The 26,938-nt window shown below is 39.9% G+C and overlaps 1 protein-coding gene across 4 annotated transcripts in view; it reads right to left on the bottom strand.

Moving 5' to 3' along the window:
- The window catches only part of LOC125720948 (signal-induced proliferation-associated 1-like protein 1), a 145,550-nt gene that overhangs the window by 94,118 nt on the left and 24,494 nt on the right, over positions 1-26,938 (bottom strand). For 2 of the 4 annotated variants that reach the window (XM_048996854.1, XM_048996857.1), the window contains exon 2: positions 25,581-25,646. The exons of 1 other annotated variant lie outside the window; for it this stretch is intronic. The gene's annotated coding sequence lies outside the window, so the exon portion shown is untranslated. The remainder of the gene's footprint in view (positions 1-25,580; positions 25,647-26,938) is intronic. One more of the 4 variants, XM_048996855.1, reaches the window with a different exon arrangement.

Here is a 26,938-nt window from a genome sequence, read left to right as displayed (position 1 = left end):
CTTTCACAGTTTGATCACTTTCGGATTATCACCCATAAAATGTGTCTGCAAAGTTTGAAAAAGATCTGCAAGAAATGTTTAGAGTTACTGTATTCACAATACAATATTCTACAGTTTCCTTTTCCTTATTTTACTGCCACATAGCTCTGCTGCTGCATTTTTTTGGGCAATTTGTCTCAAAATGAAATAAGGTACAATAATTCACCCATAAAATCTTTTTCTAAAACAGTAAATAGATCCATCATATGCTTTTTGACTTATCACGGTCATAAGGTCATCTGCTTTGATCCTTCCCATTGCTACCACTAAGTAATTCCAAGTATTAGTTCCAGTTAGTCATGAATAGAAAAATGCCTTTTTGAGTTGTTTTGTGCATGGGATCAAGTGTCTGAAACTGCAAGTTTTTTGCTATCACAATTTGGTGCTGCTTCATTTTGCAGGCAATCTGTCTCAAGATTTGTTCAGGCCCAGCCCACCACCCAGACAATGTGCCTGCAAAGTTTGAAAAAGATCAGTCAAAGAGTTTTTGGGTTATTCCATTAACAGAAAGCATCTGCTTTGGTTCGTATTCCCCACAAGGGGAAAACAATAAATGTCAAAGCCATTTATTATGTAGGTAATGCCCACAAATACAGAGTGACTGATAACATCAAAACTATTCATATATAATACTAATTTTAGCCTTTAGAATCACAGCATACTCATCTAAATTGATGTCTTGCTGAAGCATCATTCAAAATAAGGATGTTACTGTTGAAGAGAAATACATCAGAAGTCATCACTCTCAATAATTTGACAGTGACTTAGAGCACATTTTTATGAAACTGTCTAATCATCAAAGGACTGTGTGAATGAATACATCTGTTTGCATTGTTGAAGATGCATTTCCATAAAAGAACACTCACCTTATAGGACTGATTATCCTATAAGGCGGCCTAAAGTCAGCTGTAAGAGAAACCTAAAAGTAATCAGATCAACCATAAACTAAGCAGCTAAAACATTCTAAGACAAATACTAAGGTATATAACCTGGAGTCAAATCTAATTTGTTTGTATTTAAGGAGTAGGGAAGGACCTAATTGCACACAGAGCCTTGAGCTGCCCAGCTGGATTCCATCATCAGGCCTCTGGATAGTTACATTCTATGACCATCCTAATCCCGTATGTTACAATCACTTATGAGAAATGTGATGTATTGAGTTTATGTTAATAGTTTTCTTAATGTGGCAAGCGGTATGTGCTAATGGCTCTGTTGTAGCAGGCGCACTAGCACATGCGCAACCTATTTAATAGAAGAGACGTTTAAAAAAGAAAATGGCCAGCATGGTTCGACATTAAAGACGTAAAGTGAAATCATGTCTCCGAATAATTGTGCCCAGTACATCACAAGAATAATCTTCTCAAAGTCAAATTTGTCACAAAGCCAGCAAGTCATTCATAACATATGTGAGAAAGGCATTTAATAGTAAAAATCTGAAAAAAGGGGAAAGCATAATTTCTACCCATTCATCCATATTCTGCAACCACTTGTCCTATTCAGGGTTGCAGGGGGTCTGGAGCCCATGGGTGCAAGGCAGGGAACAACCCAGGGATGTTACACTTACACAATTAACTACAGCATGTTTTTTGGACTGTGGGGGGAAAGTGAACCACCTGGAGGAAACCCCACGATGCCACGCGGAGGACATGAAAATCTACAACACATTAAATCACGGCAGACTGGAACTCAGGTCCCAGAGGTGAGAGACAACAGTACTAACGACTGTACCACCATGTCGCTCCAAAGCTGCATTTATTATTATACATTTCATTTATATATATATATATATATATATATATATAATATATATATATTATAATATCTTTTTCATACTTTCATCTTCCAACCACTTAGCTTGGTTAAGGTCCTGTGGTTAGTTTTTTTTCTAGTATTTATTATTACTATTATTATTATTTTCCAAACCATGAACCACCCTATAATAATAATTCTTTACTAAAACAGTAAATACTAAATTACTAAAATAAAGACTTATAATGGAATATAGGCTTTACTGCTGAGTGATAGGACTGGAGAATTAACTTGCTTAATGTGTTTGTCACAGCTTTCCATGAATGATATGCCATAATTACATGATCTAAAACTGAAAAGCTGAAGAACCACAAATCCTTGCTGGCTTGCACTGGAAGCTACTCACCAATGAGCTGTAATTGCAAAACCACCCACGTACATGGGCTGTAAACGATAACCTGGCCAAATACATCTACTACCATTTTACAACAAAATGCAATGACAAACACGGAACTGCATAGGAAGATTTACCCTTTAGTTGAATACTCCAATTTCAAATTATAATTCTAAACAAATGCCATGCAAAGTGAAAGGATAAGAATTCTACACACATACTAATAAGTAATGTTAACCTAGTGTGGATAATAATAATAAAAAAATAGTCTGTTACTTTCTAATTCAATGAATATATTTCATATTAAAACTCAATAAACCTCAATATAATTATTCGAAACATCTCTACAAGGTAATTGACATTTTATGTACTTTAGTCTTATTATGAATTATAATGAAACACTGCAACACCTGAATATCTTATAATACCTGAATGAATTAAAAACAAGCAAAGATCTAAAAGAGGTGAAGCCCGGTGTTCTTGTCAATGGTCAGCGTTTCCCCAGTCTAAAACTAGGTTATTAAAGACCTAACTGGTTTCACTTCAGTGCAGTTCAAGAGTGATGGGAACTATTCTCTTCCATCCATCCATCCATTTGCCAAACCACTTATCCATCTGGGCTAGTCTCTTCCATTCACTTAAAATGTGTTTGATTTTCATAAAACCTAGTCTCCTTCAGTAAATTAGTCCTCATTTCCAGGCCTTAGCAACACTGACACAGCAACAAGCACAGGGAGTACAGAAATAGTACTAAAAGCACAGCATGTAATTAAAAGGAGCTGAGAGGCTGTAATTCTACTTTGGAACTGAAGACGTGGTGCAGAGCCACAGATCAGAATTTGCACAAGTTTCGAAATATCTACCAAAACGGGGGCAATTTAAACTGTCCAAAAACAGATGGTTATGTGAACTCAGTTCTCCTCTAAATTGTCTACAGTGTGTGATTCTGGGCAGGGGTGTGTGCCCTATGTTGAACATATATCTCTGAGCTTGTTCTCTGCTGCATGGGACAGGCTTGTTACAACCCTGTGCTGCATAAAAGAAATATTTTTTATTATAATTCCGTTCAAATACAATTTACGGATTCCAAGATTATAAAAAAAACATACAAGGTTTATTCATCTAATCCAGGGTTGTTAAGCATATTTCTCTAGGGCTTTGAGCCTGGCATCGTCGGCACATAGCATCTGTAAACATATCCCAAACAACTGCTTTGCTCCTACCGCCATAACACTCACTGCTGGTACAATCTCTGATAGTCTCTGGGACATCTGTAACCCTCTCACACAATCCTACCAGTATGTGCCGCTTGCCCAGAAATGCCTGACTACTGTTCAACAAGACTAACAGTAAACACATGCATGAACATCTAGCGATTCTGGACCCCTAACAAAATGCCTCCCTGCCCCCCCCCCCCCCCCCCACTTCATTTTATGTATAATTTTTACGTATTCAAGCAAGGCTGCCACCATGGGGCAGCTGGGGTGGCCACAGCCACCCTTGGAAACCTCTGGTCGCCCTGCAGGCAACTCCAAATGTGACCATAGAGATTTAATTTCAGAAACGAAACCTTCAAAAGCTGCAGTGCACCACCGGACCAATAACTGTGCAGGCCTTGCCCTCAGTCCTCAGGGTTAACTCGCTTGCACTGCGGTGCACCACCGGACCACTAACTGTGCAGGGCCTGCCCTCAGTCCTCAGGGTTAACTCACTTGCACTGCGGTGCACCGCCGGACCACTAACTGTGCAGGGCCTGCCCTCAGTCCTCAGGGTTAACTCACTTGCACTGCGGTGAACCGCCGGACCATGAACTGTGCAGGTCCTGCCCTCAGTTTGCAGAGTTACCTGTTTGCACTGCAAAGCTCCTGAGTGAACATGTTTGTAAAACCAGGTTGATCAATTTTAAATGTAGTTTATCCTAATTAGTTCTGTTGCATTTTTAAATGAATTTTCTATAAATTACTTACCTATATTACTATGTTAGCAATGTTCTACTTCATACACATTGGAATGGAACAAACAATTCTAGCTAGATAATAATGACCATAATAATAATGTTATTATGATTATTATTGCTATCAGTGTCATCATCTTCATCATCATAATGTTTGGGTCAGCCAATGAAAATCACTGGCAATCCCACTGAACATGTTCTGCTAGTGCCCCTGTATTCAAAGTGCCCTGTAAAGCTCCTCTGACTCTGCCAGGGTATCCTTGACCCTGTTGCATCACTCTTTGTGTCCCTACATACTACAAGTAGAAGCTCAAGTTCAGAAAGGATGAAAAGGACAGAGCTCCATCCTCCTTTAAGATTCACTCTTCATCAAGTCTGGCATTTCATCATGAACAGCATCATCTCCGCTGTTTTTATACTGGAGCAATAAAGTAGAGTACTATCAAGGAAAAGTCACTTGTGCCGAGGAATCCTTTATTTACGATTGTGCCCAAGAGCCCTCTTAGAGTGGACTGAAGGAAGACTTCTGAGGGACTTTAAAAACATATTCATCAAAGATGCACTAAGATCAAACAGCAGCACGTGTAACAGTGGTTATCTACCTCCTTGTTTTGTCTAGGGGTGAGAGAGGATCAGCACCATTGGGGCCCTTTGATAACTGAAACTTCTATATACCAAAGAGCCTAAGAATCATGTATCTTTTCTGCTTCCAGGGTACCTTGCTCAGCCATAAGGTACCATAAGCAAAACCTCTTGGGGACCTCAAACTTTTATACAGGCTACAAGGGAGTCCTATGTAGCCCTGTTAAAACTTGTGTATCCCAAATCACTTGTCCAAGCCCAAATTTCTTTTGCATCCCCAAATCTACTTACACGGCTGTAAGCTTGTAATTAACCTGCATCACCTGTACATCACCTTAGATAAAGTGTCTACTAAATAAAGTGTAAATGTAAATACAAATAAGATGTCAAATTTATAATGTAATTTCCAAATTACATTGAACATAAATTTCCACACTAAACATGCATGAACACCAGTAAAAACTCAATGCTTCAAGTGAATGATAAAGAAATCAATTCAAAGTTAGACTGGTATTGAAGCTGACAATTTCGTTTGACATTACATGTCTAAAAGCTTTGAAGCACCTAAAAAGAGTCCATTAATTACATTTATAAACAGACTAACTCTATGAACTCTGACATTAACAAAGTGAGTGAAAGAGGAGCTGTGTGAACTTTTACTAGATTAAACAAATGATGCTGAATGCTAGTCTACCTAAAAATATAAAAAGGTAGAACATGTTTTGGCCTTGATGTACATCTGTGTAAACTACACTTCTATCTGATGGCTGAACTTATTTAAACTGCATGGATGTGATTATTTTTACATCTTTTTGGAGGAGTCAAGGGAAAAAATGAACAATGTGTTAAGATGTTCCTAACACATCATGCTCACAAACTGTTCCAAAATGGTGACTCCTCCATAACAGAATCTTTATTTGTGTTCCAAACAATAATATTGATTAAAAATATTTAAAACAGATAGAGAGAATAAAGAGGAAAAGTATAAATGACCCACAAGGTGGCATTAGCAGGCCGCTTGGGGGATTCTGCTTTCTAATGCAGAGGTGCAGCTCTCATCTAATGCAGACGTGCAGCTCCCATTTAATGCAGACATGCAGCTCTCATCTAATGTAGAGGTGCAACGCTCATCTAATGTAGAGGTGCAGCTCCCATCTAATGCAGAGGTGCAGCTCTCATCTAATGCAGACGTGCAGCTCCCATCTAATGCAGACATGCAGCTCTCAACTAATGTAGAGGTGCCACGCTCATCTAATGTAGAGGTGCAGCTCCCATCTAATGCAGACGTGCAGCTCTCATCTAATGCAGATGTGCAGCTCTCATCTAATGCAGACGTGCAGCTCCCATCTAATGCAGAGGTGCAGCTCTCATCTAATGTAGAGGTGCAGCTCCCATCTAATGCAGAGGTGCAGCTCTCATCTAATGTAGAGGTGCAGCTCCCATCTAATGCAGAGGTGTAGCTCTCATCTAATGTAGAGGTGCAGCTCTCATCTACTGTAGAGGTGCAGCTCCCATATAATGCAGAGGTGCAGCTCCCATCTAATGCAGAGGTGCAGCTCCCATCTAATGCAGACATGCAGCTCTCATCTAATATAGAGGTGCAGCACTCATCTAATGCAGAGGTGCAGCTCTCATTCTATGGGTACAAATGCCATAATGAAGATACATCAGTTGACAGATAAAAGGTGAAGACAGATTTTTTTATATATATTTTTTCTCATCATATTAATTATAGTTAGTAAATGTGTGTCACACTTAATACTATTAATTAATCCATCTGCCTTCCAACTGCTTGTCCTGAACGGGGGTGGGGGTTTGAACCCTATCTGAGACAGCACAGAGCTCAATGCTGGGGTTCACCATGGACAGGATAACCTTCTGTGAACATCAGGAAAACTGAACACTTTGAACCTTTCCATACCTTAACCGTAACCGTTACCATTTGGTAAACATTCCTAGAACAAATAATAATTAGCAGGGTAGGCTAATAAAATTTTGCTAGGGGCCCTGAAAAGGGTAAAAATATAAGTTTGATACCATTCATGGTTTAGTAGGACAAGTCACCAAGAACAGGGTGATCCATGTTTCCAGGTAGAAAACTTCACACACTATGTTAAAGGAACTGATGAGTCAATTTCCAGGATGCACATTTTAAGAAACAGACAATACTGTAAGTACATCAAACCATCACTACATTAGTCAGGCTGATTTTTTTTCTGATATCTTTATATAATACATGGTTACACTTGAAACCAGCTCCCTTATACTTACTGCAACCAACCATTCATTTTTTGATCATTTCGTGATAGAAAGTAGTAGTTAAGAGACATGCTGCTGTCAATTCAACATGGCTGTGAAAAATATGGGAGATTCCATAACCCTGGTAAGGTGCATCTGTAACATATGGGTAAAATTAATATATATATATTTGTTAACTCATCAATAAAAAGGGATGTCCGTAAATATCAGCACTTTGAGTGACAGTATCTACTCAGAGTCTGCTCTTAGACATCCATAGGTATCAGTACTCGAAGTGACAGTGTCTACTCTGAGTCTGCTTTTAGGTATCCATAAGTATCAGTACTTTGAGTGACAGTATCTGCTCAGAGTCTGTCCTTAGACATCCATAGGTATCAGTACTCGAAGTGACAGTGTCTACTCTGAGTCTGCTTTTAGTCATCCATAAGTATCAGTACTCTGAGTGACAGTACCTGTTCAGAGTCTGTCCTTAGACATCCATAGGTATCAGTACTCGAAGTGACAGTGTCTACTCTGAGTCTGCTTTTAGGCATCCATAAGTATCAGTACTCTGAGTGACAGTACCTGTTCAGAGTCTGTCCTTAGACATCCATAGGTATCAGTACTCGAAGTGACAGTGTCTACTCTGAGTCTGCTTTTAGGCATCCATAAGTATCAGTACTCTGAGTGACAGTACCTGTTCAGAGTCTGTCCTTAGACATCCATAAGCATCAGTACTTGAAGTGACAGTGTCTACTCTGAGTCTGCTTTTAGGCATCCATAAGTATCAGTACTCTGAGTGACAGTACCTGTTCAGAGTCTGTCCTTAGACATCCATAAGCATCAGTACTTGAAGTGACAGTGTCTACTCTGAGTCTGCTTTTAGGCATCCATAAGTATCAGTACTCTGAGTGACAGTACCTGTTCAGAGTCTGTCCTTAGACATCCATAAGCATCAGTACTTGAAGTGACAGTGTCTACTCTGAGTCTGTTCTTAGGTATTCATAAGTATCACTATTCCGAGTGACAGTGTCTCCCCTTAGGCATCCATAGGCATGAGATGTTCCACCATATCCAGCTACATCCAACAGCATGCTTTTGTCCTGTATCCAAATCTGCTAACACTGTTCTGAAAAGACTCACATGTGTCAACTGACAATTTACTAGAAGAAAAGTGAAATCTTTGTACAAATTTAAGTTAATGTGGACTTTCAGGATGTACAGTCTAAGGACATATAGTTTAACTGGACTAGTGTGTGTTGTCACTGCAGTGTTACTCAACTACATTCCACTGACGTAAAAGCTATACAATAGCATTAACAAATCTCAGAAATCAAACCATCATGTTCTGGTTTCACATTTATATTGCAAATGCTTTCAAAAGAAATGGATAAGGTACTCCTGCTTCACTCCAAACTGTCTATATAATCACTGCTATGGCATATTACTGTACACCTGTACTCTCTACATTATATAAACTAGCAGGACTTTTTTAACAATAACAAAACTGGCATTTTATATGCCGTATTAATGCAAATGCACACTTTTCTTTAAAAGACTGCAAAAAGTTAAGAAATGTTTTCAGAAATGCTATGGATATATAGTGTCAGAATCCACATGATATAATTGTCTGGGAGTTCATGTTGAGGCCTCTCTCTTTAAATGGCCTGTAATTATGATGATCACCATTATGATGATGATGATGACCAGGTCTTCCTGACTGTCCTGGTGCCTGAAGGACAGTTTTTGCTCCTTCATCAGGCTGCATGCTGTATGGACTTATGAACTCTTATGTGAACTGTAGTACAGTCCTGACTGACTGAACTGCACCTACCCTGCCTACTGCCAGCAGAACCTCGATTAAACCAGGATTTAACAATGCATATTTAGCCAGAATCAGGCAGGTCAGTCTAGCAACTAGAATCTTCTACTAAGGAGCCATGCTGTAGTAATATGTGCAGAATGCAGTTTGGCGTTGTCTTGCTGAATTGTAAAAGACCTTCCCTGGGAAAGATGTTGTTCGAATGGCAGAATACGTTTCTCCATAACACACACACACACACACACACACACACACACACACACACACACACATATATATATATATATATATATATATATATATATATATATATATATGTTATGGAGAAACGTATTCTGCCATTCGGACAGATATATATATATATGGTCCATTCTCAGATGTACAAGCTATCCAAGACATGGGCACTAATGCTCCCCCATACCATCACGAATGCTAGCTTTTGAACTGTTTGCTGATAATGATCTGAATGGTCCCTTTCCTCTTTAACCTGGAGAACATGGTGTCCATGATTTCCAAAAAGAATTTGAAATTTTGACTCTTCAGACCATATGACAGTTTTCCATTTTGTCTCAGTCCATCTTAAATGACCTCAGGCCCAAAGAAGTTGGTGGCATTTCTGGATCATGTTTAGATATGGCTTCTTCTTTGCATTGGTGGATGTAACGATCCATATGATAATGATTTTTGGAGGTGTTCCTGAGCCCATGAAGTGATTTCCACTTTAGAATTGTGTCTGTTTTTAATGCAGTGCCACCAGAGGAGCCAAAGATCACGGCAATCCAATATTGTTTTTTGGCCCTTATGTACAGAGATTTCTCCAGATTCTCTGAATCTTTTAACGATATTATGTACCACAGATGATGTTCTTTGCAATATTATGTCAAGGAACATTATTCTTTAATTGTGGCACTATTTGCTCATACAGTCTTTCACAGAGTGGTAAGTCACACCCCATCTTCACTGCACAGAGACTCTGCCTGTCTGAGAGGCTCTTTTTTATACCCAATCATCTTGCTGACCTATTGCCAATTAAACTAATTAGTTGTGAGATATTCAACTAAGCTACAATGTGCTGCCCCCTCATCCTGGGTTGTTCCCTGCCTTGTGCCCATTGCTTCTGGGATAGGCTCCGGACCCCCCGCGACCCAGTAGGATAAGCGGTTGGGAAAATGGATGGATGGATATTCAACTAGGTGTTTTCTTTTAGTATCGCCCAACTTTTCCAGTCTTTTGTTGCCCCTGTACCAACTTTTTTACAAGTGTTGTTGGCATAATTTTCAAATTGAGCATATACTGTTGTGGTCAAAAATGTACATGATTATACAACATACACCTTCAATAATTTTTAATAACAAGAACTGGATGCACATGTTTGAATTTATTTTGGATTTTATGTAATCCACACAGTGTCAAAATTATACATACAGTACAGGCTCAAATATATACATACATTCACCTAAATCTTTTAATAAATGGTGCTAAAGGTTCTAGAATGTCTTAATTTGACAAGGCCAAGGCCTGTTGACTTCTCATTAGTGATCATGATTGACTACAGCCGGTAGTTTCTCTTTGCCAGCATAAAAAGGATTTGTTTGACAGGACTCATTGGATTCACCGATACTCATAACAATGAGGAAGTCCAAGGAACTTATTGAAGATCTAAGAAGGAAAATTGTAGATTTACACAAGGTGGGAAAATCTTTTGGAGCCGTTTCTAAACAACTGCAAATTCCAAGATCATTGGTTAAAACAATTGTATTTAAGTACAAGTTAATCGGACGTGTCACCACTGTGCCAAGGTCTGAAAGAAAATTCAAACTGTCTCCCTCAGATGAAAGGAAATTGGTTAGGATGTTCAAGAACAATCTAGGAACCGCCAGGGCTCAAGGTTGCCATGAACTGGAAACTGCTGGAACACCAGTGTCAGTGTCCACAGTGAATTTTACATCGCCATGGACTGAGAGAGGGCCGCCCAAGAGAGAAGCCCCTGCTCCAAAGTTGACACCTTCAAGCTCAACTGAACTTTGCAGCTGCCCACATGGACAAGCCCGATGCCTTCTGGAGAAAACTTTATTATTTATTTATTTATTTTTTTAATGGTTAGATGAGACAAAGATTGAGCTATTTGGCCATAATAACAAGAGGTATGTTTGGAGGAGTGAAGGTAAGGCTTTCAAGTCCAAGTACATCATCACTGAAGATGTATGTCGTATAATCATACCACCTTGAAAAAAGAATGGTTCAAATAAATCATTAAAAGCCCACAATTAATGTCATTCATGCCCCTGAGTGTATGTAAACTTCTGAGCACAACTGTATTTCTCATAAATCAAATTTTCTCAGTTTCAACATTTTGATATATTGTCTTTTTTGTTTTATTTCTCATTAAAAGACTGATTTGCAAATCATTGTATTCTGTTTTGCTAACACTTCACACGGCCTCCAAATGTTTTTGGAAACAGGCTTGTATCTAGTAAAAATGTGCATGTCAACGTCTGAGATATTAGATGGTAAGATAACATTCAGTACTAGTAGTTGATGTAGAAATTGGTGTTAAATGGGCAGGGATAAAGATTTGAGTGACTTTAACAAGGGCCACATTATTATGGTCGCATGAGTGGATCAGAGCATCTCCAAAACAACAAGGCTTTTGGAGTTCTCACAGACAGTCGCGATGAGTACCTACTGAGAGTGGTCTGAGAAGGGGAAAGACCACTAAAAAGGTGTTGGGTGGCCAGAACTCATTAATATGAGATATGAATGAAGACTATCCTTTGTGATACAAACCAACAGAAGAGCTACTGTGGCACAAATGACAGATCATTTTAATGATGATTACAGGAGTGATGTGTCACGACACACAGGGCATGGAGCCCTGCTGAGTAAGGAGCTCGGCAGCCGCAGACCAGATTTGTTGAGGTGTCAAGAAAGTGGATGCTTTTCCAGACATATGTCTGAGAAAGCAGTGCAATTTTTTTTGCTTAACTCATATCTCAGTTTATGGGTGTGTGTCTGAATTGCTTATTTACACACACACACACACACATATATATATATATATAACAAACTGCAACCTGGTTATTTCCAGTATTTCACCAACGAAGGGCTTCTTCCTTGCTTTATGGGTCTTCAGTCCTGCTTATGAGCAGGAGTCTGATACAAACTGTCCTAGCAGAGCACTTAACACCTGCACTTAATGCTTCCCATTCCTTTAGAAGGTCACTTGTCATTCTCTGCTTCATGAGAAACCTTTGGATAAGTTAATGCTCATCTCTGGCATTAGGAAATCACTTGCCCTCTACCTGGCTGGTTTCTGATCATTCCCAGTGTCTTCTGCTTCACCTTATTCTTATGTACTGCTTAGAAATTTTGAACCTGGAAGCAACCTGCTGCTCAATGTAGTGTTCTGCTGGCAGAACAAGGATTAAATCAGGTTTTAAAAATGCAAATTTATATTAAAATGTATAAAGTGATCTCTTAATTGTTTCTGGAGCTGTACATATATCCATACATCAAGCCTCTTAATCCCCACTGAGGTTGTGGGGGGGCTGGAGCCTATCCTGGGAACAATGGGTGCAGGCAGGAACCAACCCACACTGCAGGGTGCACAGACTCACTCAACCGCACAGCCAATTTAGACATGCCAATCAGCCTACCCTGCATGCCTTTGGACTCTGGGAGAAAACTGGAGAATGTGTGAACTCCACACAGAAAGGACCTGGGATTGATATATATTTGAGGTATATTGATATATATTTTTGACATATTTTTTGAATTATCTTCAAAAAATGCACAGTGGCCCCACATAAATGTCATTTTCATGATGAAAAGGATCTGGGATTGAACCCAGGACTTTATAGCCATGAAGCAGCAGTGCTAACCACTGCAGCACCACATTGCCCCCACTTACGCTTATATTTAATATATATTTTTGACTTAATATATATTTTGACTTATCTTCAAAAAATGCACAGTGGCCCGACATTTTCATTTTCATGTCATTTTCATGATAACCATATCTGGTACACAAATTCTTGTGCATGTGTATTCTCATATAATGAGATGACCATCATGAATCTTGAATTGAATTTTGAGTCTTGAAAATAAAGAGAAAACTAGTAAAAAACCTAAGCATGTGCAAAGCCATGTTGGAGAGCCCAGGACTCAGTCACTGAGCGTGGAGAGCAGGGAATGGCATGAAAAATGTGAGAGTTTCACAAGTCCAGTAAGAAGCACAAATCTGTACCGCATTCTCTGGTGCCTTGCCCACCCCCAAATACTTGAAACACCAATTTGCATCAGTAGTTTCTTTAGAGAAAATTAACATCAATATAAAGTCTTTGTAAACGAGAAGCAAATTTTAATGTAATTCATAATGTAATGTAATTTTAATTGTGATTGTGAAAATCTATATGTTCAAGATATAAGATAATCATATTAAGAAGAGCGCTTTATAGTAAATTGATTTTAATGTACCAAATCTGCAGTACCTATATAATATATTGGTATTAGCAGTAGTATTATATGAAATATTTTCCTATGTGTATTAGCAGTATATTAATATTAGGTATATATTAGTTAACGGAAGATTACAGGCAAAACTTTTGCAACAAAGACTAGATAATATTCACATTACTATCATTTTTACTTCATAATTTAAATTTCCAACCCAATACTGCATTTAAAAAATGTTTCTCATAAGGTCTCCAATTGCATGTGCCGAAAGGAGCCTTTGGACCGATCCCAGCCAGGCACTGCATTTGCCATTTAGTTGATTTTTTTGGTAAAAGCTTTTTTAACACCAATTTCAACGTTAAAGTCTGAATGCATGCAGCCCACACATCCTCGCCCACGCACAGTAACACAATGGCACATGCCAGATGAGCCCATCTCCAGATTACTTCTCCTGCTAATGTGACACAAAGATTACATGTTCTCCCGAATCAGCTCATCGCAGGCCACTCAAACTATTCATCAACCCAGGGCAGCCCCACGCAATTACACATCTCAGGGTTCAGAAGCCTACAGACAAAACCAGGAGGACACAAGAATCATCTTTCAGAGCAAAGGTCTTCAGCCGAGGCTCAATGACCCCTATTGCTGGGGGGTTTCAAAAAACATTGTCTTCAGCACAAAATGCAGTTTTCATACAGCAGTCCCCCAGAATCTGTGATTTCAGTAACTGCAGTTTCAGTTATTCTGTTTACCTTGGTCAGAAAAAAAATAGTAAAATGTGTAGCAGTATGATTTTTTATTGTTCCTTCATCCTTTAATGGGTATAAAAAGCATCATTTTCATTGCTTCGTCATCCTTTGATGTATGATATTTTTTCATTGCTCTATCATCTCCTTAGATTTACTAATGTCTTACTGTGTCTAATTTATCAATTACCATATGTATGTACATGAAAATCATGGTATATATGGGGTCCATAAATGGTTCATTATTATCTGCAGTTTCGGCTCTCCGTGGTAAGTCTTGGAGCATATCACCTGCTGATAAGAGGGGAATAATATAGTCTTACGTGTTTTACAAAACGTGTTATTAGCCGCCATACAATCATGATACTAACCCCATTTCCTCTATTTCCTGTTCTCTACGAAACACTATTTAAAATCCCTTAATTAGCATAATTATCCATCATTTCATACCTGCACCGCCATGTTCATTGCAAGCTAAACAAACACTCTTTATGCACAACTGGCTGGTTGAAATAAAATCTTGGTCTGAACCATACTGTAACTATCCACCAAATACTGTATATACATCAGACAGTCATAACAATGAAACCACCTGCCTATTGCTGTGTAGGTCCCCCTTGTGCCACCAAAGCAGTCAAGTCAAAACCTTAAACATTTTCATGCTCCTCAAACCATTCCTGGACAATTTTGCAGTATGGCACGGTACTTATCCCGCTAAAAGAGGCCACTGCCATTGAGAATTTTATTTTTTTGCACTTGAGGTTAGGCATTCAAATTTTGTTATATCTACAATGACAATAAAGATATATTCTATTCTATTCTGTTGCCATGAAGGGGTGTACTTGGTCGGCAACAATGTTTAGGTAGTGGTATGTCTCAAAGTAACATTGACATGAATAGCAGGACCCAAGGTTTCCCAGCAGAACATTGGCCAGAGCATTACAGTGCCTCCACTTGCTTGCCTTCTTCTCACAGTACATCCAGGTACCAACTCTTCCCCAGGTAAACTACCCACAAACACCCAGTTATTCATATGATGTAACAGATGTGACTCCTCAGACCAGACCACCTTCTTCCATTGCTCCATGGTTCAGTTCTGACACTCACATTTCCATTGTAGGGGCTTTCAGCAGTGGGCCGGGGTCAGTATGGGCACTCTGACTGGTCTGCAGCCATGCAGCAAGCTGCGGAGTATTGTGTGTTCTGAAACTTTTCTTTCATAGATAGAATGAACTTTTTTATAATTTTTTTGCTACAATAGATCTCCTATAGGATCAGACTATAAAGGTTAACTGTCGTTCCCCATGCACATTCATGAGCCTTGGGCACCCATGACCTTGTTGCCAGTTCAAATCCTTACGCATGCCCATTTTTCCTGCTTCCTACACAACTTCAAGAACTGACTTGCCCAGTATATAATGGCAACCCTTACATGTACCATGATAAAAGCAATGTTATTTCCTTCACCTGTCAGTGGTTGTAATGTTACAGCTGATCGGTGTATGCTCTTAGTTATTTACAAAATAATGCCTTTGTTTTTTTCTGTTATTTTTTCCTGTAACAAGCAAGTTAATCCTCATACACAGTGGGGATAATAAAGCTAATCTTGCACCTGCACTAGTCTTTTGCTAGCTAGCTAATGTAAGGGAGCCCAAAATGTACCAGTTTTTTTTTAAAGAAGGTTAACCAAAAAACAGCACTCACAGTAACAGCTGCATGACCTCCAAGAGTGGACGCAAAAATGATTTTACATGTAGCTTCAGGAGTAAAAAAAATTACAAAAATAATCGGAAGAGTATCTGAAATATGGGTTTATTTATAGAGAGTCAACTGGAGAAACGTGTATAACCCAGTGTGTATTAGCTGTTGTATAACCCTGTTGAACAAATCAATAACGCCATTAAAATGAATAGGACATCTTGGCACCCATCACAACCATTTAAAAGGAAAAGTCCTCCTCATTCAATGGCCAGAAGACATTTTTTGGAAATATGTCGTGAGTGCAATCATATTGCATCACATCAAATGGGATTTCACATTGCCTGAATGGGGTCATGTAGAGTATAAGAACTCATATTACCAGCGGCAAAACATATCTACAACACCATGTTAGTAAATAGGCATAAAGACTTGGGATCATTCCATTGTCTGATTCTACAATACACTGAAACCCCAGTATAGAATGGGGGGTTCCAAGTGTGCCAGGATGATTCATACACCAATGGGTGGACACGCATAAGAGACCAGGCTGTCAAGTGGCTCAACTTAGCCAACGGCAATGGTTCTAATAAACAATAGCTGGTGGAAATATTAGTGGACTAGCATGGTGTTCTGAACAAAAGCAGGGATTTCAGTCAAGTCACTCCACATCAATTTCCTGATACAATCTGTTCAAAAACATTCTCCTCAATCAAGGTGAACCTCTTTAGCTAAGATAAGTGCAAGATGGGATGTCTATTGTGCTGGAGAAGTACGCCTTCAGTTGTTGCCTGAAGTCACTGGGAAAAGAGTGCTATCACTTAATCATAACTGGGTGCTGAAGGCAGCAAGCACCTCTACCATACAGAGAAGGTCATTGTGTTTATCAAGGCAGAGGAGAAGCTGTAGTTGCAATCAACAAATGACTGGTGGATTTGTCATAACTGTACAGCAAAGTCAGGTTTCTGCAAATGAGTCCAATACATAAACACTTCAGTCAGATGTGGTCCTGCTGTCAGAAATGCAAGACAGGTGGTTGTGTTGGCGCTAGGGTGAACACCTACATGACTGTTAAAAAGGTGGACACCTGTGACCAAAAAAGGACAGAGGATCAAAAAAGTAGGAGGGGGGTTACATCAGAAATATACTATGGAAGTCAAAAGTTATCTTGTTATCTTGATAATGGCATACAAAAAACTGCAAGCATGACCCTTCTCAGCTGATGTAGTCTGTGTGCGGGGGTTTCACATTTTTTTGCCAACCAGGGGTGGGGGAGAGTGGTGCTAGTTGCTGCCGGAAGGCGGGTGTGGGGAGGAACAAAGGAAGACAAGAGGGCTAAAAGGAGGTCGCCTAACAGCAGTCTGGACAAAGGGCTGGAAAACCGGACCGTCCAAATGAAATCCAGACGAGTGGTCATCCTCATCACAGCTGATGCTTCACTAAGAAGGTGGAATGGAGAAGGTATGTGAAAGGAACAGGAACAAGTGGGCAGGTGAGTAGCGGGGGCAGTCACGTGTGCCTTGTGTACCTGTCAAGATGGGCGGCATGATTTCAGAGGTCTGCACAGGTCATGAAGGCCATCACAGAGACCACAGAAAGGGCTTCAAGATGGCTGACGGACAAGGATGCTCAATTTCTGAAAAACCCGAAACACTGTATGACCTCTGGTACAATCGCTGATGATGGGTCCAAGTGGATCATAAGGCATATGAGTCAGCTGATGATTGAAAGAACGAAAGCTGTATATGGATTAGTAATGCAGCTGGGTGAATCAAGTGACATATTTAAAAAGGCGCAGCTTCTTGTGTTTGTGCGTTATATTGAGGACAACGGCTATATTAAGTAGTTCTTGTTTTGCAAAGTATTACCCAGGCACACAAGAGGCTCAGAGATTTTCAATGCACTTAAAACAAATCATATTCATTAGGCAAAATACGTGGAATCCTGTGGTGATGCAGGCACATAACCCAGGAATGGCAGTCAGTGGAGGCTCACTGCGCCTCCTATCCTTTGTACTCACTGCTTACTACACAGAACCTCCAAATTGGAATACTGTGCTTGACACTGTGGTAAAAACAAATGCATGAAAGAGCACTGAAGACACGTTTCTTTGCTTCTTTGTATGAAGTCATGTGGGAGGAATCATCTCACAAGTTTCCCATTTCGAAGTCAGGCGGCTTTCACATGAGCAAACAAGTTTTTGAGTTGCAGTCAGCCATTCATAATTTTTTTGATTTCAGGAAACTGGGAAGACACTGAAGCTTGTTTTGGTGACTAAGAATATATAACAGGAATGCCTTGTGGATGTATTCAGAGAGTTAAAGAAGCTGAACAGCTCAGTGCATAGACACAGTACAAATATCAGCTTGGATGGCATCATTAGCAATATGAGGCAATGGGGAGATTGCATACCTTATGGAAACATTTCAGTGTTTGAATGATGAGTGATAGTGGATGAAGTCAATGAAAATGCTTACAGTAGACCTTATCCGTTAGCACCTGGAAACTGCTGAATTACTGTTTGAAAAGTACTTTACTGAATCAGGATACTAGTGATGTGACAGAACACAGATTCAGGTCCAATTCATACAGTACAGTTCTGAGGGACAAACCTAACAGCTGTCAAGAAAGTCCAGTTGATAGAGCCATCTACAGACATCCATCCATCCATTTTCCAAACCACTTATCCTATGGGGGGTCCAGAGCCTATCCCGGAAGCAATAGGCACGAGGCAGGGAACAACCTAGGATCAGGGGCCAGCCCATCGCAAGGCACACTTACACACCATTTCATCTACAGACATTTGACACTGAAATGGACATGAGTCCAGCTCTCTAGAGTTTTGGATTAGCAGACACAACTGGCCTGAACAGCTGGGGGTTGCCTTTTGCACCTACTTTCTAGTGCAAGAGTACATTTTCTGCATAGACTTACCTCAGAAATAAATATTGCTCGCTACTTCAGCCAGAGAATTACTGTAGACGACCTGTATGCCATCTTGTGTGAAAGTATTCATCTGCGTACCACAGGCCAGCTGCTGTGTACTCACTGAGTAACCTGCCTGAACTATTTACCTTACCATAACTCAGAATCCGATATGTATGCAGAACAGACTTCACAAAGTATATATTTAAATACTGAAGCAAGAGAGGCTTTGACTGATTCACATGCTCAAGTACGCTTACACATGCACATTTTACAAACACCTAATCACAAACACACCCATCTGTTTACACATACAAATGCTCATACAATTGTTAAATATTGATCGGTGCTGATTTGTTCCATCGCTACTAAATACAGAAAATATAGAAAAATGTACATTGAAAATTTTGGTGTAGTGTGGGGTCTTTGGCTGTATTCTCTTTTCCATGGTCTATTTTCCATGGTGGTCCATGGTTCCGTAAATGTTGAAGAACCCTATCCTATACGCAGCCATTCCTAAGCATAACAAAAATAATGCACACAGGCATTACAATTGCAGCTGACCACTTCCTTTTCAAGGTAAAACACCACTTTTAGTTTTAAATTGCACAAGAGTTCCAGTGTTTGGCACAAGCCAGAGGGATTATCATGCATGACAGGAGACAAAATGTTTATTTACAGTATATTGGCTAAGGGGTAAATCAACCCAATTGCAGATGTGCATTAGGGGAGGAAGCTGCTGGACAAAATTATTGAAGCATTTAAGTATAAATACAGAGGAAAATGGTTTTAATAATGAAATATTTTATAATAAAACATTAAGCAAAATTACGTAAATTACCGGGAAATTACCCTATTGGGAGCTGGGAGGAAGCAAAAATGTGGACTGTTTGGTAGGGACCTGAGAAGGAGCAAAAACTTAGACTGTCTAGGGGTCCCTGCGGACCTGGCTGAGAAACACTGATGTAATAAACACATCGAATCTGCACTGGATAAGAATGATGGATGGCTTAATGGATGGATGGAGCCTAACACATTTCACGAAACTAGAATGTTTTATAAATTATATTGTAAATCATTGTTCAAGGGAGGCTTGTGTTTTTAACCAAACATTTGGCAGATTGTGTTAAGATTTATTTACAGCTTCAGCAGTTTTTCACATTCTCCATTTGATGTTCCAGCATCTGCTACCTCACAGAGGCTGGAAATCCCAGGACTTCATATCAGAAAGAAATCCATAGTCATGAGGGTTTATCCTCCATATTTACAATGTGGGGAAAAAATCTGTTAAATTCGACATTTATAATACATGGTATGCTGACAGAAATACATGAGTATTCATTTGAGAGCAGTACTATAGCATAACGTCAGAAATTAATATTAGATATATTCAAGGTAATATAGACATTAAACGCACTAGTTTTTGTGCTTGTTTTTTTAAGGATGTGTTCATATCTGAGCCAGGCTGATATTTATATACAGCAGATCTCTATAGATCTCTAAAAGCATCAGTTACAGTCCTGTCCAAATGAAAATTTCTGAGCCATTGCATGTGACTGGGAGTGACCTTTGTCAATTTCATTGTTAAATTGGCAGTTTTTCTGCCTCCATAGTAAACCTCCCAGGACCCCAGTGCCCATTCTGGCTCCTGTATCATAATACCAAGGTTCCCCACCCCCCCCCCCCCCAAATCGCAAAGTGACTTCAATATTTTGTGTGTCGCCTTCACTGTTACAGTCTCCCTATGGCCCCAACCAGACCAGATTTGCAGTTATGGTATGCAGTTTAATTCAATGAATTAAAGAGGAGATATTGTAATTAAACAAGGCAAAAAGGCTTTGGTGGGTGGCAGTACTTTTTGCAGTTTAAAGTCCAATTTTTGGTAAATAAAGCTTTCATTTTTATTTAGTTTCATGAATATATATATATTTTTAATTTAGTGTTCGTTTTCATTTCAACCTTAGTTTACAATAACACTGGTCCCACCAAGCCCAACGTGCATGAACACATACACACTGGCACTGTCAAAACACAGAATAAACCCAGATTGTAGCTTAAACAATTTCTCTAACACTTATTCAATGAAAATTCTAATGTAGCATTCTGACAACTTTATGACTTTAATAATGAGTGTATTTAGCAGCTACAACAGCAAAAAATACAAAAAAAACTCTCCTTACTAATGGTAATTTAATAAACCTGAATAGACAACACTTAAGGTGGTTTGGCTTATTCTGGCCGTCCGTCATTCAGAACAGCACCTGGGCCTTTCCTCTTCAGCTGCTCCTGCACAGCACTAGTACCACCGTGGTATGCCATCAAAACCACACAGCGTAAAACTACCTTTCGTTTTGCGATAATTTGAAGTACTCCAATAATTACGTAGTGATATTAAAGGAAAACTTTTGTTGTAATGAATTGAAGCTTTATAGAAATCAAAAACGTAAATGTATTATAATAATTTTTTTAAATGATGCGTTGATTTAAAATATTGGCGTCGACACATTTTCAGAGTCGACGTCATTGACTATGTCAACTAATCACTGCAGTCACTAGTACTGTACATACCATACACATCAGCTGGTGATCACAAGTGTCTGGTGTGTTATACTTTGAGAGACTCTCTCAGCCCTGCTCTCCAAACTAAGTAAAATCATGGATTTGATCAGCTGGTCTCTCAACGCAATTGACACCATCTTCTCGACGAGAAGCCTAGGTTTGGGGGAACCTGACTGTCCTGCAGGAACATACGCAGCTGGCTACACGATGGACGGATGGGAGAGGTGGAGGGTTGTGTGCCTGGCAGCTCTTTCCGTGGAGGACATTGAAGACATCTACCTATTCGGAACCATGATTACAGGTATTATGCTGATTGGATTAGGCATTGCCCTGGTTTATCGAAGATTGAAGAAAACGGTGACAGCCGCTCAAAACCCCACTAGGCTGGCCGGAATGATTGATGGAGTGGGCAGAGCTGTTAGCACTCAGACTGTGACAATTGATCGCAAACTGGATAACATCACTGTGACTATGGATCGCAAATTGGATAACATCATGGAGAAGCTTACGGCTTTGCAAAAATTATTGGATGGTGGAGACCAGCGTGGACATTAGGGGAGCTGGAAATTACAGCTTCTCGCCCGGAAACCCAAACAACCCTATCCTATCAGGTTTTGGCTCCTCCCAGTCAGCACTGGCCTCGGCCAAGGCAGCTGCTGAACTAACAACTCCCCCAGAAGAACAAGGCAGTGAGACTCTCTTGCATTCCTCTCCCCCAATCCCAAGGACTCACCGCACCCTCCCCCCATCCAACGCCTTCGCCGCTTCATACCCCCAGCGTGAACAGGCGGGTCTGTGACCAGCGCCCTCGTGGCTGCAGGACGGGGGGTTGGGATGGCTGTCTGTCTCTGCTGGACTACCTCCACCTCCCCATTTCCCTCACCCATTGCAAGTCGTGTCATTTTTATGTTGTAAGGTGTAGTGACCATGTGCTTATGTTGCTGAGGTGTTTTTTTCGGTTTCTACAATGTACTCCCCACTGGAGTACAGTCTGGGGGCTGTTTTTTTTATTCTCCTCCTCTCTCCTCATGTTATTCTGTTTCTTTTCTTCTCTCTGCCCCTGTCTCCCGACCGGTCTACCCCCTACTGTGATGTTTGTGTATATATATGGTCGGTTGATGGCCAGTTTTTCGCTGGTACTTGTGACTAGTGACATGGTGTATTGCAACAGCAATAAAGGGTTCTCATCATCATCATCATCATCACAAGGCAACACAATACAAACAACCATAGCCCCTGTCTGTAATACATGGATGTCTGTTAAGATCCTCTTAAACTTTTTATATAACTGTTTATAGAACATTCAATGTTTAACATGAAAAAAATACATAACAAATAATTAGGATCAGAGGTGGGTAATTCAAGACCAGAGAGCAATAATCCAGACCAGATTTTGTTTCACCCAACCAGTTGAGAACAATGTGTCAGTCAGAGTACTCAACTGGTTCGTTAGAATCAAAACAGATACTTGATTTGCAAAGAATGACAATAGAATCAGTGGCAACAGAGCAGTTTCATACTGAAATACGAGGCAATGGTTCATCTGTTCTAGTACCACTCTCAATCCTAAATAATTTCATTGAAACTATTTCCGTATTTCTGTACTATTTCAACAATATACTGAATTTTAAAAACTGTATGTCACTTATTACTGACTACTTACAGCATGAAAGTGTTAATCCGATAATAAACGGGCAGATACCGACTATTCTATTGTTTCAACCTAACAATGAAAATCAGTTTTATTTAGGATAATGGTTTTCCTGAAATCCTAGTACCTTTAATAGAAATATATACGTACAAATACATTATAGTCCAAAAACATGTGGTTAGGTAAACTGGTGTCTCTATCCATCCATCCATCCATTTTCCAAACCGCTTATCCTACTGGGTCGCGGGGGGTCCGGAGCTTATCCCGGAAGCAATGGGCACGAAGCAGGGAACAACCCAGGATGGGGGGCCAGCCCATCGTAGGGCAGACTCACACACCATTCACTCACACATGCACACCTACGGGCAATTTAGCAACTCCAATTACCCTCAGCATGTTTTTGGACTGCAGGGGGAAACCGGAGTACCCAGAGGAAACCCCACGACGACATGGGGAGAACATGCAAACTCCACACACATGTGACCCAGGCGGAGACTCGAACCCGGGTCCCAGAGGTGTGAGGCAGCAGTGCTAACCACTGCACCACCATGCCGCCCCCTGGTGTCTCTAATTTGCCTAAATGAATGTGTGCCCTGTAGTTGACTGGCATTCCATTCAGTGTGTCCCCAGCCTTGTGACCACGACCCTGCCCTCGATAAATGATTAAAGTACAGATTGCTGAAAGACAGAAAGATGGACAGATGAACATACATCACATGAACACATGTGCACATGCAAACACAGAGAATCCTCCAGAAGAAGGTAAAGGGGTAAGGAACTACATAACTAATCAATAAAAAGTATAAATAAATATGAAATCATTAAAATTTTAATGTAAAAAGTGCATTTCAGTTATATAACCATTAGTCTGACACTGTTATAGGGGACTTGAAAGCAGCCAGGTCTATTTCCATGGCACACCCAAGGGTCTCCGTCCCTTGCAGGCTGTGTAAGGGAGATTTGCATCCTTGTCTTGGCCACGGAAGGGAACTGGCTGAGGTATCCTTCAGAGAGACAACTGTTTTACTGTAGTCACCTGTCCAATATAATTCTGTAAAATCCTCTGGGGGGTTGAAAAAAACAACACAGAAATGGATGCTGTAGTATTGATAGGTACTACATTCTGACATCTTTCACCATATATATGGTTCTGGAGGAGTTTGACCAGAGAGTGAATAAAAAGTGGCAAATGAGTGTTCGGCATATGTAGAACCTTCTGGACAGCTAGAAAAGCTTCCAAGGAGACCACCTCATGAATCTGGCATACATGTAGAGGAGAAAGTAGGATCAGCCAGTCCCTGGAATAATTGGGGTAAAGGGCCTTGTTCAAGAGCCCAGTGGTGGAATCACTCTGCTGACCTTGGGATTTGAACCAACAACCTTCTGCTTCCCAACCCACAGAGCAGCCCCCCCAAATTTATATGGTACTGTGTGTGCACACGCACTCTCATACACAGTCTCTCTCACATACACACACACATACAGTACACACACACATACAAACACGCGCACGAACTTAAGCAAAACATAAAAAGCTTACTTGGTTAAGCCTACATAAAGTATGAAGCTGAAAATAATAAACATATATTTTTACATCTACCTGATGCTACCTATTAAATCACAGCCTTACCTGATCAATGACCCTGGTAATTTTATATATAACTAGCGACACAGGTAGAAGAAACCTATTTCTATATTTAGACATTATATATAATAATCAGTCCTTTCGATTTTCCAGTCCTTCATTTTAAAATGCTTTTAGCACAGTGAGAAATGTATCTATACAGAGCAACAAGTGGAGTGAAATTCAGTGCATATATTAATAAACACTTCTGCATCTTCCCAAACATTGAACACAACTGTTGGGCTACCTTATGAACAGAGCTTGGCCATTAAGCACCTCAACCTTTCACACTCGTGGATGATGGAGAACATTACATAACTATTCATGCGACCTACATCTGACAAAAGCACACGTTTCCTAACCTGGACACATACAGCATATGTCACGGCTCATGATCATGCTCTAAAACATCCTAAGAACATTTAGTGTGGGTTATTGTGCTTAACGATACAAAAGCAGTGTGAAGGCCACAAAGACGTAATGAAACAACCACAAATAAAGCAACTGCATTTTTATTGTCTCTTTTTATTTGAAAAGTCAATAACACATATGCCTAGAATTCATCAAAATGTCTGTTTAACTAAGAGTTTCCATGAAGACACATGTGGACACACACAGAACGCCTTTCACATATAAACTCACACACTCATCCTCACACTCCCAGAGAGCTGTCCAGGTTGCTGTACACTATTGCAAGGCTGGTTCTCATGCTTAACTGTAGGACTTAATGTGCAAAATAAAAAAGAAATCTATTTATTTCCTTCAAAACTTTAGCTAGATTATGGTTTCTAAGCCTTTCACCATACTAACTACATATTGCTATTAGCTTATTGTCTTATGGGCTGCAACAAACAGGTATCTTAAATACTGTAACAGTATGACAATCAAAAATGCTGTCAACACAGATATTACAAATTACAAATTTAGACATTCTAATGACTGAATCACATCTCGTCAGTCTCAAATACATGTGGCCCAAAAACACCCCCCCCCCCCCCCCCCCCAAGGTCTTGGTAGTCTTATAAAGTTATTACTCTACAAAACATTTAAGTTACCACATATACATTGCATTCCCTTGAAAAAACTTTCAAAATAATTTATTATAAAAAGCATCATTATAGGGTCTATTTTAAACAATACTTACATCATCTATACTCACAATGTGCTGCTATTATAGAGGCTCTCTGTGGGAGGGGGGTGTCCTGAGTTTCTGAAAGAGAATAACAAAGCATTTTGGAGGTACTGTCGGTAGAGATAAACATGTGCATGTGCATTGAGCCTCTGAACTTAATCTAAACTGACCTGGTAAATGTGAAGATTCATACTGGAAAAGCTGCAATGTATCCACATATTACACTTTAGATATAAGAATCCTGGGAACAGGGAGCACAAATAATGTAGTAGTTTACTCTTGCTTAATGTATTAATTAACCAGAAACTAACTGCCAGCTATGTACTGATCCCATGTTCATTCATCCATCGATCCTTCCATTTTCCAAACTGCTTATCCTACTGGGTCAGGGGGGTCTGCAGCCTATCCCAGAAGCAATGGGCATGAGGCAGGGAACAACCCAGCACGGGGGGCCAGCCCATCGCAGGGCACACTCATACACCAGTCACGTACAATTTAGCAAGTCCAATTAGTCTCAGCATATTTTTGGACTGCGGGGGGAAACCGGAGTACCCGGAGGAAACCCCACGACGACATAGAACATGCAAACTCCACACACATGTGACCCAGGTGGAGACTCGAACCCAGGTCCTAGAGGTGTGAGGCAACAGTGCTAACCACTGCACCGCCATGACGCCCCCTATTCATAATCATATCATTGTGAAAGTGGTATACACATCTTTACAAAATATACTGTGAGATAACATTTCGATACTCGTGACAGTGACAGACCATGGCTTGCAAATGCTTTTGCTTCTCCTAAAGAAGTCTACAGTAATAGTTAAAGACTCTACGTTTAAAGTATAACTGCAATAAATTTAACATATCGGTCTTATCATCGAAAAAGAATTTACCGTTTATAAAACATTAACACAGCATAATCAGCTGGCAAGGTGAGTTTTAGAAGAGACAATTGCAGACAGGAGAGGAGGCAAAGCAGTAAAGCCTTGGACATGTGCAGATGGTGTAACGAATATGCACGCCAGTTGGAATGACAAGCATTCACACCAAGATTAAGAATAACAAGCACAAACACACGACATCTTTTAACAAGATTCCAGTAGTGATTTAGTAACCAGCTAAACACATTTCGTAACACAGTTTTTATACAGTCAGAACAGTTTTCTTGGAAGCTAAGATAATGGAATACAATGCGAGTCAATGTCATCTGTTGATCAGTGCAAATGTATACAAATGACATGGTAATATAAATGTGGTTATAATCCATAAGTACATTACGATAATAGGGCATGCCCATAATCCCCATAATCACAGTCATGAAAAACATTCTATGTGTTTTTACTGACAGGTGGGTCCCACTTACAGATTTT

Source organism: Brienomyrus brachyistius, unplaced genomic scaffold, assembly GCF_023856365.1.
Source record: "Brienomyrus brachyistius isolate T26 unplaced genomic scaffold, BBRACH_0.4 scaffold27, whole genome shotgun sequence".
NCBI classification, from domain to species: domain Eukaryota; kingdom Metazoa; phylum Chordata; class Actinopteri; order Osteoglossiformes; family Mormyridae; genus Brienomyrus; species Brienomyrus brachyistius.
The sequence above is the reverse complement of the archived record's forward strand: the minus strand, read 5'-3'. Positions and strand labels throughout refer to the sequence as shown.